We start from the raw sequence: 12,105 nt of genomic DNA, 5'->3' as shown, positions 1-12,105 counted from the left end.
ACTGTACTCAACTGCCACAGATCAAACATAGTAGTAAGTCAATTAAATTATATCACTTCAGATAATTTTCTCAAGCTTCTACCCTACTCAAATAGCCATAATCAAGGTTCATACATAATTGTGAGAAGCGCTTGACCACAGTGAATGGTGCAAATGAAAAGAGAACAGCCAGGCAAGGTTGAAAATTTCTGATTTTGTCATCTTGTGGCCATTAGTGATAAACAGATGATAAATCCTCTCTTAGAACTGGGACTAAAAAACAATTCTGCTGGTTGTTTATTGATTTTATTTTTATTTGTTAATTATTTTTTAAGTTGCTGTGATTACTGCTAGAGTGGTGACTAATCAGGAGAGGAATATATGCTGTAGTCTGTTGCTTCTCTGCACACACACCTCACTAATAGCTTCCTAAGTCCATGGGGATAAAGTGAGGTAAACGTAGGATAAAAGTAATTTTTCCCCTAATTTACAGCCCTCAGCTAGCTGAGGCTGAGCTCCATCCATCTTCCTTAATCACTTGGGAAGAATGCTCAGTAAAAGCTTACCCTCCTGTTTACTTAAATAATATAAATTGCTTTAATTAGCAAACATGGTAAATACTCTTCTATTTATTAACTGGATACTCACACCATCTCTGATTCCCACAAATTTGGCACTGATGAGTAACTTGTGCAACGTCTAACGATCTTACTCAGGTAAAAAGAGTCAAATACAAACTTTTCTGCATCTTAATGGTATTTTAAACTAACTAAATATTGTGCAAAGAAATACAATTATGGATGTTCAAAAGAGTTTGAAACCCTAAGTCTCAAACTCACACTCTGAAAATGGTAACTAGAATAGACATCCCATATCTCTTCTTTAAATACATCATATTTGTTTGTTTTTAAGGCAAAAACAATTGGACATTTTAAAATTATTCTTCTCCAGTGAGATGCATTATGTTTGGTAGAAGCTAGTCTGATGAAGGAAAAAACACTACCTCAGTTTTCAACTTCTCACAGACTGTGTGACAATGTCCGAGTCAGTTGTCTTCTCTGGGTTTCAATTTCTGCATTTAATTGTCTGCTTCAAGGCAGCAGGATCGCCTAATGGTATCTTGAGGGACCATCCAACTGTAGACGTCCTGGCACACAAGCCCCGACATTGTATTTCAGGGCCAAGAGAACACTGAAGTGACCTGTAAATTTGTAGAGTCATTTCCAGTCTTTATCTCATTTGATCCTCGCAACCTCTTATATGAAAAATGGGTTTGTATTATTAGCTACTTCAGCCAGATAAAGAAACTGAGCTTCAAAGAGGTTAATGTCTTCACCAGGATCACAGGCCTAATAACTTGAGCCAACACAACCAACTCCTGGGTCTTCTGACTCCAAATCTAATGCTCCTTCCACCGTACCACATTCTTTCTCATATAGGTCTGATATCCAGATTTCTGAAACTGCATTTTCAAATGCATTCTGGTAACTTTTCAGAAAAGCAGACCTTTCCAATTTTACATGGCAGAGTTGCATTTACAAAACTTAACATAAAATTGAACAGTGCAAAAATGTGTCCTGGGTTTATGAGAGGCATCAAAGAAAACTTTTCCTAGCCTTTATATACCTCTAAAGATCATCCACAAACAGAGGTGGTCCTCATGCAGATAAGTGTAAGTCAGTTGTGTAATGTTGAAGTCATGGCTTAAAGATTATCTTCTCTTTGCCACTTTGGCTCTCTGTCATCTGGAGAGAAGCTTCACAGACATGGCAATAAATGAGAATAGCCAACTGGCAGACTTCAAACCAATTAAGACATCTGGGGATGAAGGGAGAGACTAACCCAGAAATAACTAACTAGAGTAAAAATGTAGAAAATATACAATGTGGATAAGAAGCCATCCCGTTTTCCAATGCTCAGTTCGAGTCTATGTCCTTCTTACAGACTCCATGGATTCTCGTTTCATGAGTCTTTTCCTTGGACCTTCTTGGACCTTCTCTGACACAGGTTGAGACCTTATTCCTGTCAAATTGCCCTAATTGTGAACACCACCTCCACATCCAAAGGATGGTCACACCTCTTACTTTCATGGTTCTCATTTATCCCCCAGCTACTAGAGACGCATCCCAGCCCCTGTGCCACAGGAGGATGTGTTTCTACTATCCCAGTTAAAATTTAGGATTATGTTCTCCTAGGAGCTTTTAAGTTCTATAGCACCATGAATCCAGTTACTAATGAGCACAACTAGCTTTTCTAGTCTGGAATATTATTGCCACAATTTTTTTTTTTTTTCTGTGAAGAGAAAGTATTCTTATTTCTATGTGACACTCTTCCAAATAGTCTTGAAATATACCTTACTTATAAATTGGGAGCAGTCCACATTCTGACTTGTACTGTGCACTAAAATCAATCTTCCCTAACTACACTGTAACTGTCCACTTGGGTATGAGCTACTGCTTTATTTTACTAAACTTTCTAATGCTTATCAAAGTCCTGAGTCTATACACATGCTCAAAAAATGCTGCTGACTGACCAAAAAGCAAAGAAGTTCTGCAAATAGAAATGAGGTCACAGGAAAATTTATAAATTACAGCTGTCCAAAACCAACAATTATATAAACATATGTTGAGACTCAGATGCTACATATGTTGAGGTCTTGGACGTGTTTTTGAAGAGCAAGCAGAAATGCAAAAGGGTGTCAAACACAGGGAGTGGTAGAAGGGAAATGAGACAGACAAAGGCGACAGAGAGAGAATGAGGCTGAGATTGACACATGTGGGAAACAGAATGATTAAGAAAGAGGGGAATGCAATAGCAGATGCAGATTCAAAGAGAGAAGCAGGAGACAGACATTAAAATAAAGTTGAAATGCTATGAGTAAAAATTACCCAAAAGTGGGCAGTTATTTACTACCTAAGAGAAAATAATTTTTCCAGATTTTATGTTTTTAGACTTCCTTATTTCAGTTTCTATATCAAAGGGAAATGAAAGAGGAAGAAACATAAAATTGATTAAATATATTTAAAGTAAATTCCTGAAAGGAATTTCTCTGGGAAAATTGTACGATAGATTAAGTGGCTATCTATTTCCCAAACTTCAAGTTAAGTATCCCTTTTACCTTCTTAGAGACTGTGCCATCTTTTGACCTAAATTTTGAAATAAAAAATCTTTTTTTAGAAAAGATTCTAAATTGTATTTACACTAAAGTATAAAAGATTAAGTCTGCTTCTCAAGGCAAATTATTGGCAGTAGTGTGTCCAAAGAATTTCTTGTCAAAAAAGGGACACTTTTGATGTAAAAGGAGGTATTATTAATAATTACGCCAGGGAAATAGATGTAAAGCTGGACTGGCCTGGAGGAAAGGAGATGTCTGGTCATTCCTAAGTAGGAGAGAGAGATCTGGGGGAAAGGGCCCTTCCATGAGATTCTAAAACAAGACAGGTTATTGCTTCATGCCATGTAGCAAAGTCAGCTCTATATCAGCCTCACATGAATCAAATTACAACACCGAACTATTTTGTCTATCCTCAGGATGTAATAAAACAACAAGACATATATCACTTCAAATTGTGATCCTGTCACAGAGTCATTCTAATATGTTCTGCCTTTCTGAATACTTAACTCAATAATTTACAAGTTTTGGCTTCTAGAGCTACAAATATCTGCCAATTAATTAGCAGTGCAAATAGAAATGCTAACAATTGCCTGATTTGCATTCGTATGTGATTTTAGATAATCCAGGTCAAGAATGTCCCGTTTTTCCCAATTATAGAAAATTCATGTTATAACTCAAAACATATTCTTAAAATAAACCAGAGATGTTTCTGGCAAGTAGAATTTACACAGTCATCTATTTACACACAATAAATTATATCTGTGAAGGTTAGGTTCTCATAATCAGTTTGCCAGAAAATTTAGTCTATTGATACTAAAAGTAGGCAAAGATGTATATTAGAATTAATAATGTAATTTTATTGTAAATCCAAGCTTTATAAAATGCCCTTTTCATTCCATGTATATTTTTCTAAAATTGTCCCATTCGCATTTCTATAACCTCCTTCTGATCAGAATCACCACCACCACCACCACCACCCCCCACAAAAAAAAAAGGATTAGGGCTAGGAAAATGGCAGGGCCATAAAACCACCTCTTATTTCTAGTCATCCATACCTGGTATTCTCTTAATTTATGGTATAGATTGATTTATTCCCTGCAGGATTCCTACATGCTTTAGCTAAACATTATACATACATACATACATATATATATGAATTCAAAATTAACTAGAAAATATCCTAAGTTTAATTGGCAATTGGTCTGTGGATGTCCCAACTAGCCCCAGTTTAAGTGTGAAAAATCAGCACATTTTATATTTAATACAAATTTAAAACCATTAATTCATTATTTATTCAAGACTATATATTGAAAATATACTTAATGTAGTGACACTGTTACAGGATCTGGGCATATTGAAATGAACCGGACAACAAGATCCTTCTCTCAATACAGTTTACATTGCAAGGGGAAGAGTCAGAAAGAATCAAGGTAGGTCAGCATAGTACTGTTTACATTTCTCTGTTGTACAAATAGATAGAGGGGAATTTAAGCCATTCTCAATCTATTCAAATTAAGTGATATCAAATGCCTAGCACGCAACACATGCTTACTTGGGTAAGTGAAGGTGGGCAACGGCTGTGTTACTGAGACCACAAAGCCATCTGCTTAGATTCACTAGTATTAAGACTGCTCTTTTCCTTTATCAGTTAAGTGTAAAGAGAAACCTAGCCTTTTAACACTGAGATCTCAGAATACACCATGATGCAGTTAAAAATATAATAGTTCTGCTAGGCTCTTCACAAATAAGCAAAGCAATATAAACTGCAGAGCATAAATGTTATTTCTCAAATAGCATAAAGATGATAACATGTACTACACACCTGTCACTCATTGAGAAAGACTCAGACTGTTTAATGCTCTTTTCCCCAAGGTTTTCATTCACACATGTCCCAGAGAACTCATGAGGTAAGCACTAAGCTGCTCTCTCAAGGCATCAAGTTCGCTCAACCATTATGTGAGAGAACTTGCACATTGAAATGAGTCCTGAAACATGTCATTAACAGAGTACGTTTTTAAATGGTTGGTCTTTATGGAAACAGAATCAGCACTCTCTTAAAGGTTAAAAACTAAGTGGGTATCATAATAGAGTCGCAAATTAAATTTCATTTCATCTTCAAGTGTCAGACTATGGTCTACAGATTTGTCTTTTGTCTAAAGCACAAAGGGATCTGGCAGAGGGTATGAATGAAGTTGAAATTCAATCCAGGCTCTCTGCTGACTAAACCCTGCACTGGTGTAGGGCTTCATCAGCCTCCAGGAAAAGAGTGCCTCTTCCTAATTCATCTTCCTAGAAAAGCTTCCTTTTTTTATAATTCTCCCAAGATTCTGTCTAGGCTAACAGATCTTGGACAAGCGCAATTAGCACTACAACAGCTAAAATCAGTAGCAACTATACAAAGAAGTTCTCACACATCAACCCTGTTTCCTATCAGGCATCCAGGGTAAATTTTGAAAATAAGAATTGAAATTCAAAGAGTTCATTTCCATAACTGTAAGCCTAAAAGAACAAAAAAAGAAAAGAAAAAAAGTCTTAGAGGTGAAAATATTCTCTGTAAGAGGAGATGATGCTACTGACCACCTGGTCACATGTTTTAGAGGAGTTTTCCCCACAGCAGTAACACCTGCACACAGATTCACACAGTCAGTCACCAAGTCCCACTTGTGATCAGCAATACAGGCCTGAGAGAAGCCACAGAGAATAGTGTCTGACTAAAGGGACTGAAAGAATGACCAATTATGTTGACCTGAGCAACAGCTGTGATCTAAACTTTGAACTAATCTAACACCTATCCCAACTAACAATATCCTGTTGCTGCAAGCCCCTGGAGGCTCTGGGCTCTTAATGAGTCTTCTCTGTCCCCAGCTCCCAGCATGACACTGGGCATGTAGATTCAATAAATGTTAGTTGAACTAACAAGAGACATTTAGAATTTGCCACTTAGTGGTTCCTAATATCCTCAGTGTAAGCTCAACAGTGAAGGCAATTAAAATCCTATCTGCTATGGAATGTAAGCTCATTTCCTCCTATTAGGCTCTCAATTCAATTCTATAAATATTTATTGATAACTATTTAGTGTAAGGCACTACACACCTAAAACTGTGGGGAATACAATGATAAATTCATACAGAGCTGCTGCTTTTAAGGTGATTATGAGTTCATGAAAGTGACCAAGGTACAAAGGCAATGTATCAACCAGCAGGTTGTCACTCCCTACTGGTAAGCCAAGAAACCTATAGACAATGGAATTCATTTTAGAGTCACCTTAGGAATTTGTGCTGAGCTGCCGCAGCCCTGAACCAAAGTGAACGGCAAGAGCTTTGACATTAGCAAGGGGCTTTTGCTGAACTTTTTCAACTCAGATTTCCCACGATCCCAAGTTCAGTTGTTCTCCCAGGGAAGACAGAGTAAACGTTGTCATGGTGCCCAAGAGGAGAGTGACAAACAAGATTATAAGAATGCAGGATCTCACAGCAGGAAGCTGCAAAAAGGAAAACATGGTCAGGGAGCCCAACCCATTGCCCAAGAAGTGGAAGGACATCCCAGCTTCCTGCACCAGGATTCCTTCCTATGTCCCAGGGCTACTGCCAGCCTACCATGATTGACAGCTACCTAATGCCCAGTAATGGATACAACATTCTGAAACTCAAAAGCATGATCCTTGTATATCTTATATCTTTTGTATCCATATTAAAAAATTATATAACTGCCCAATGGCCTGTCAATATTATGGCATGTTTTGAGGGGGTAAAATGCAATAAATCATTTTGAGTAGGATTGGTTTCAATTTGCTCCTTGTCCAATTTGAATACCAATCTTTTAATGAGAACAGTTCATATTATGATATTGGTATATCTCACTGTGATCTTGTTTTAATGGGAAAATTGCACTGTGAGATTGATGTTGCCTTTGAATTATAGGTTCTTAGTATTCTGCATTTGTGTTTCCTAACTGAACCATAAGTCAGAATGCTGTATAATCAAACTGAATGAGGCAGTTGGCCAACAATACAGTGTAGACAAAAAAATAAAAATAAAAAAATAAAATACCCTGTATTCATCTTTTAGTTGCTCTTCTTTCTTTTTCTCTCTGGATTCTCATCATTCCAACCAGCGCTACGGTGCCCAGAAAGAAGGCGGCAGTGACCGCCTGGGATGAGCCGAGCTTGGAAATGTGTATCCCACGGGCAGCACCAACGGCGACCACGCAGCGGTGGTGACGAGGTCTGCCTGGAGCTCGATGGGGTCCTCAGCCGGTACAAGCGCACAGAGCGGCCTGCAGCGACCAAGCGGGCAGCACGGCACTGGTCATCATGGAGCAGGAGCACGGCAAGATGCCCCCCCCCCCAAACTTAAAGGGTCTAAGAGCAAAGGGCGGCTTTTGATTTTGAGGCAGTCGACCAACTGGGACCTGATTGGTGGAAAAGAAGTGCCTAAACAACAGGCTGTCTACGCAATCTTGATGAGAATTTGTGGGGGCGCCACACATATGGGTGCCTGTCGGGGGTCCAGGTGCTGACAGTGGTTTCGGGGTCATGCACTGCCCACAGCCTCCTCATCAACATGGAAGGGGTCGAAATGAGAAGAAGCAGCTGGGAGATGGTGACATCCAGAGAGTTAAAGCCCCCAGACACACTGAAGATCTCAGCCATGAAATGATTATGTCAGCAGCCTGTAGGGGGAACCACACCTTGGCCTTGACCGAAACCGGCTTGGGGTTCGCATTTGGAAAGAACAAGATGGGGCAGCTGGGCCTCGGCAACCAGACGGCTGCGGTCTCCAGCCCCACACAGGTAATGTACCACGGCCAACTAACTACCAAAAGGGGCTGAATTCAATGTGAAAATGGACTGCAAGGGAAACCTTTGGGTACCCTGAACATGGTCAGGTGGGACACAACTCGGATGGAAAGTTCATCACCCAGGCACAGTGGGTAGAGTAGGACCCCGAGCTGGTGCCCAAGTGAGTGTCCATCTTCATCCAGAAGATGAAAGAGGACAGATGTTGCCAGTCTCAAACATGGGTGTACGAGACGCAGCCTGCGACTCTAACCACGCGCTGGTCCTGGACGCCCAGAAGTGCATCTTCTTCTGGGGCTTCCGAGGCTACAGCTGGCTGGGCCACACCAAGCAGGAGAAGGAGATGGTGCCACGCCTGGAGAAGCTGTGTGACTTCCCCAGATCTACACCAGCTCTACCTGATCCTTCGCTATCAGCGACGGGGGTGTCTGTTTTTCTCCGGAGCCACCAACACGTCCCGTGAATGTACTCTGTACCCGAAGGCTGGCCAGGACCTCTGTTACTGGAGAATCCCGAGCCTGGCTTGTGGGAAGAACAGCATCATCGTGGGGCCCATCATCCACCTCCCATCTTCAGGGAACTGGGCTATAGGTCACAAGCCCGGTCTTTCACCACAGCTCAGTTAGGGGAAGACGCCGGACAGCATTTTTGCAGAGCAGGTTGCCATGGGCTGCTCGCACTCCTTGGTGATAGCGAGAGATGAAAGTGAGACCTAGAAAGAAATCGAGAAACTGCCAGAGTATAATCCCCACACCGTCTGATTGTCCCGGAGTCTCCAACTCCACACCTCTGGCGGCAGCTGTTGTTTCCATGTGCACTGGGATGAGAAGTCAAAATGAGGAATTTAAGCAAAAGTTGAGGGAACGTACATTTTTGTTAGACTCCCTGAAGTTCCGTCAACTACCTTTTCGGAATGCTCTCCAAAATGTTTTTTTCCTCTCTTAATGTTTAAATAAAATACTTGCTCATAGTTGGCTTAACATTCCTCAAACAAAATAAAATAAAAACAAAAATGTTACTGTACTTGGCCATAATTCATGAAATGTAATAGGCATTTCACAGTCTTATAGTCTCATTGCAGAGAATGTAATGAAAAAGAAAATGTCACATGATTAATCATTTCTCCTGACAAAAAGTTTAATAGGAAAAGGAGAATGTTGTATTACCAATGTAAATTAGTCATTTTGGTCTAATGCTATATTTCCATGGGGATCACACCGTGCTGTCTGCAAGGTAGCCCGAATCTTCCTTCTTGATAGGAAACTGAATGGTTTTTGAGACAGCCCCAAGAATGTGACAAAGCTCAAGAAACAACAAAAAGATTTAGAAGAATGACTAGGGTAACAAAGGACTTGCTCTTGATGATGTGTTCTTTTGCAAAATAACAGCTTTTAATTAACTGAAGTACAGATGCAAAAACTAACTTTCAAATACCAAGGACAGAGAACACATTATGTTTTCCTATGGATTATACCAAGAAAAACAAAATAAACTTTGAAGCAATGTGAAGAAAGATAAAACATTCATTATTAAATGAAATGTCCCTATTACAGGGTACATTCTAAATGCAATAAGCAGAAGATGGTTCTCACTAAGAGAAATTTCCTCTTGAAAGAAAGAGATCAGAAAGCGTTGCCAGTTTCAGATCCCAAAGCTGATATATCTAGTTTGCATCCAACTGGAAGCAGGATGAAGGAAAATGAGCAATTACAAAAATGAATAAACTAGCAGAAAAGATAAAAACTCACAAAGAGATATTGAGCTGTATTTAGGGAGAAAATAAAATTGATTAGAAAATAAAATGCTCAAAATATATTCCTAAATTTAGTCCTCTAAATTACTTGGGAATTTCAAAACTAAAAATAACATAAAGCAGTTCAATTCCTTTACTAGAGGCCCCTAATATAGGAGGCTTTGAACTAATTTGATGGCAGCCTGTTCAAAACTGCCTGTCAAAAATGGAAAGAGTAAAGTTTAATTAATTTGGCTTTCTTCCATTCCACAAATCCAAGTGTGAACATGTGCCTAAGAACCACAAACACAAAAGACAACTTCTATTCCCAAAGAGAGTCATCCTTGATTTGAAACAAAATCTGCCCTGGCAGAGAAGGGAGCAGATCTGGCACACAGGTGGGTGGTAATGAACAGCAATGGGAGAAACGGCTCTAAAAATTACTCTCAGAACATTCCATTTGTTTTGACTCCTAAACCAATCACTTGATTATAAAAAGAAATGATGATAATCCACGTTTGGGGCTGAAAAGTAAAATTATTATAGAAGATGTAAATCAATACCTTCAAAGAAGAAAATCACTGAAAGATTTTTAATGACAGAAAACTTAACATGTTATGGATCAATTAAACTGGAAATATTAAAACCATAGAAACAAAATACCATACACTACAGGGAAAGAAAAGAACACTGAGTTCCTAGCCAGGGATTTGTGGAGGCTGAGAGCTGTGTGCTATGACGTGCAGCAGGGCTGTGGGATTAGACACAGCTCCTGGAGGCCTGCTGTAAATTATAAACCAGCATATGTGCAAGGGGAAGAAGCAGCCCATTAGTAAATCTTTCAAATATAGATGGGCTCCCAAGAGGTTAGTTTGTGCATTATTCACAGAAATAACTTTGACGGCACAAAGATTTGTGGAGCATTTCAATTGCCCTGAGATAATTAAGAATTTGTTCAGTGAACAAAAATGGAAATCTTAAAATCATAGTAGCTGAACAAATTATTCCAAAATGACATCATTTATTTGATAGTAAAATGAGTTTGGACAAAAATTAACAGGAGATTGTAATGTGGTCACTTAAACTGAAAGAATACAACACAAAGAAAGAGGGCCACTGAGTTGTTACGTTCACCCTTCAAAGAAGGGTATAGAGCCTCCGTTAATAATTATAATTCAACATGTACCATATCTGACTGAAATTCAATGCATTCGTTGGCTGTAACTTAGAAAACTTCTCATAATGGATTCTCTATAATCATAGCACTGGTACAATCTGCTAAAATGTTCAATACGGCAGTTGCACTTGGGCTAGGAGCAGCATACAATTTTCTTTTCTGCTGTGTCTGAGTGGCTAACTCTGGCAAAAATTCTTCTAGTTAAATGTGGCTTTGAATAATAAACTCACTGTCCTTTGAAAGAAGAGTGCTGGGTGTATGAAATGAAGAATAGCTTTCACTCTGTTAATGCATCTTAACTGCATTATTCCTGTGCTTGTGAGGGAAATATTCTTGATGCAGCTTAGAGAGAAGCTACTTTCATCTTATATTTAAAGCAGACACATCAAACTCACGCAAGCAGGGTATTCTATTATGCAAAAGAACAGCTATAAATATAGATGTCAAGAAAGAAAAGGAATTTAAGGAGCAAGTACAAGCACGCAACTGAAAATTAAGTGGGATGAGAAAAGTCAGAGAGCAAGAAGGTCAGGAGTGTTTTCACGTTCTAACCACTTTCTTATGTTTTTTCCTAATCTTTTTATCACTTTTTAATTTTTCTTCCAGGAGAAAAAAATTTTGCTAATGCATATACTAATACACTATCCCTGACCAAGCCCATCCTAGTCATGCTTACTAGTTATATTAGCAGGTCACTCTTCCTCACAGTTATTTTTCCTGACGAGGTTTACATTTCAGGTCCCAGAGATGTCAGAGGGGATAATTCCTGGGGTCAGAGCGTTCGGATCATAATTCTTCCTCTGACTTCTCTTAGGGACAAGAGTGAATTACTTAATCACTCACAGAACCAACATAAGAATTGAGAATAGTGCTGAAACTTGATCTCTAAGCCTAAGACCATATCTGTTGCTCATTCTTGATTCGAATAATAAATCACCCATGATATTGATTTTAAAAAGAGCAATTTGATTACATTCCAAAAATTTCCAAAAGTCACTTCCCCAGTTAAATCGAAGGCTACGGGTCATGTTGTCAGCATAGGAAGTCATAAACCGAGCAGATCTCTATTGTCATTACTCAAAAATACATCTGCATAACCAACCCTGACCTCTCACCTGTATTCAAGTCCCATATTTCCAATTGCCAATTGGACATCACCACTCAATATTCTGTCTCCTTCAAATCCAGATTCTCTTTCCAAACATATTACCTTCCCTTTTTGACTGACTCTACTTCTAAATTAAATAATATATGAAAGTCAGTAGAACAGTTCCTGGCATATTAGCTTGTGCTTCCTAAGGGTT

General features: G+C 39.0%; 1 pseudogene; it reads left to right on the top strand.

Annotated features, from left to right (window-relative positions):
- The first annotated feature begins 7,248 nt into the window (after positions 1-7,248).
- On the top strand, positions 7,249-8,653 carry LOC109458250 (protein RCC2; annotated as a pseudogene).
- The last annotated feature ends 3,452 nt before the right edge of the window (positions 8,654-12,105 follow it).

Source organism: Rhinolophus sinicus, linkage group LG03 (assembly GCF_036562045.2).
Source record: "Rhinolophus sinicus isolate RSC01 linkage group LG03, ASM3656204v1, whole genome shotgun sequence".
NCBI classification, from domain to species: domain Eukaryota; kingdom Metazoa; phylum Chordata; class Mammalia; order Chiroptera; family Rhinolophidae; genus Rhinolophus; species Rhinolophus sinicus.
Note: the sequence above shows the minus strand (reverse complement) of the source record. Positions and strands in the feature narration are given on the sequence as shown.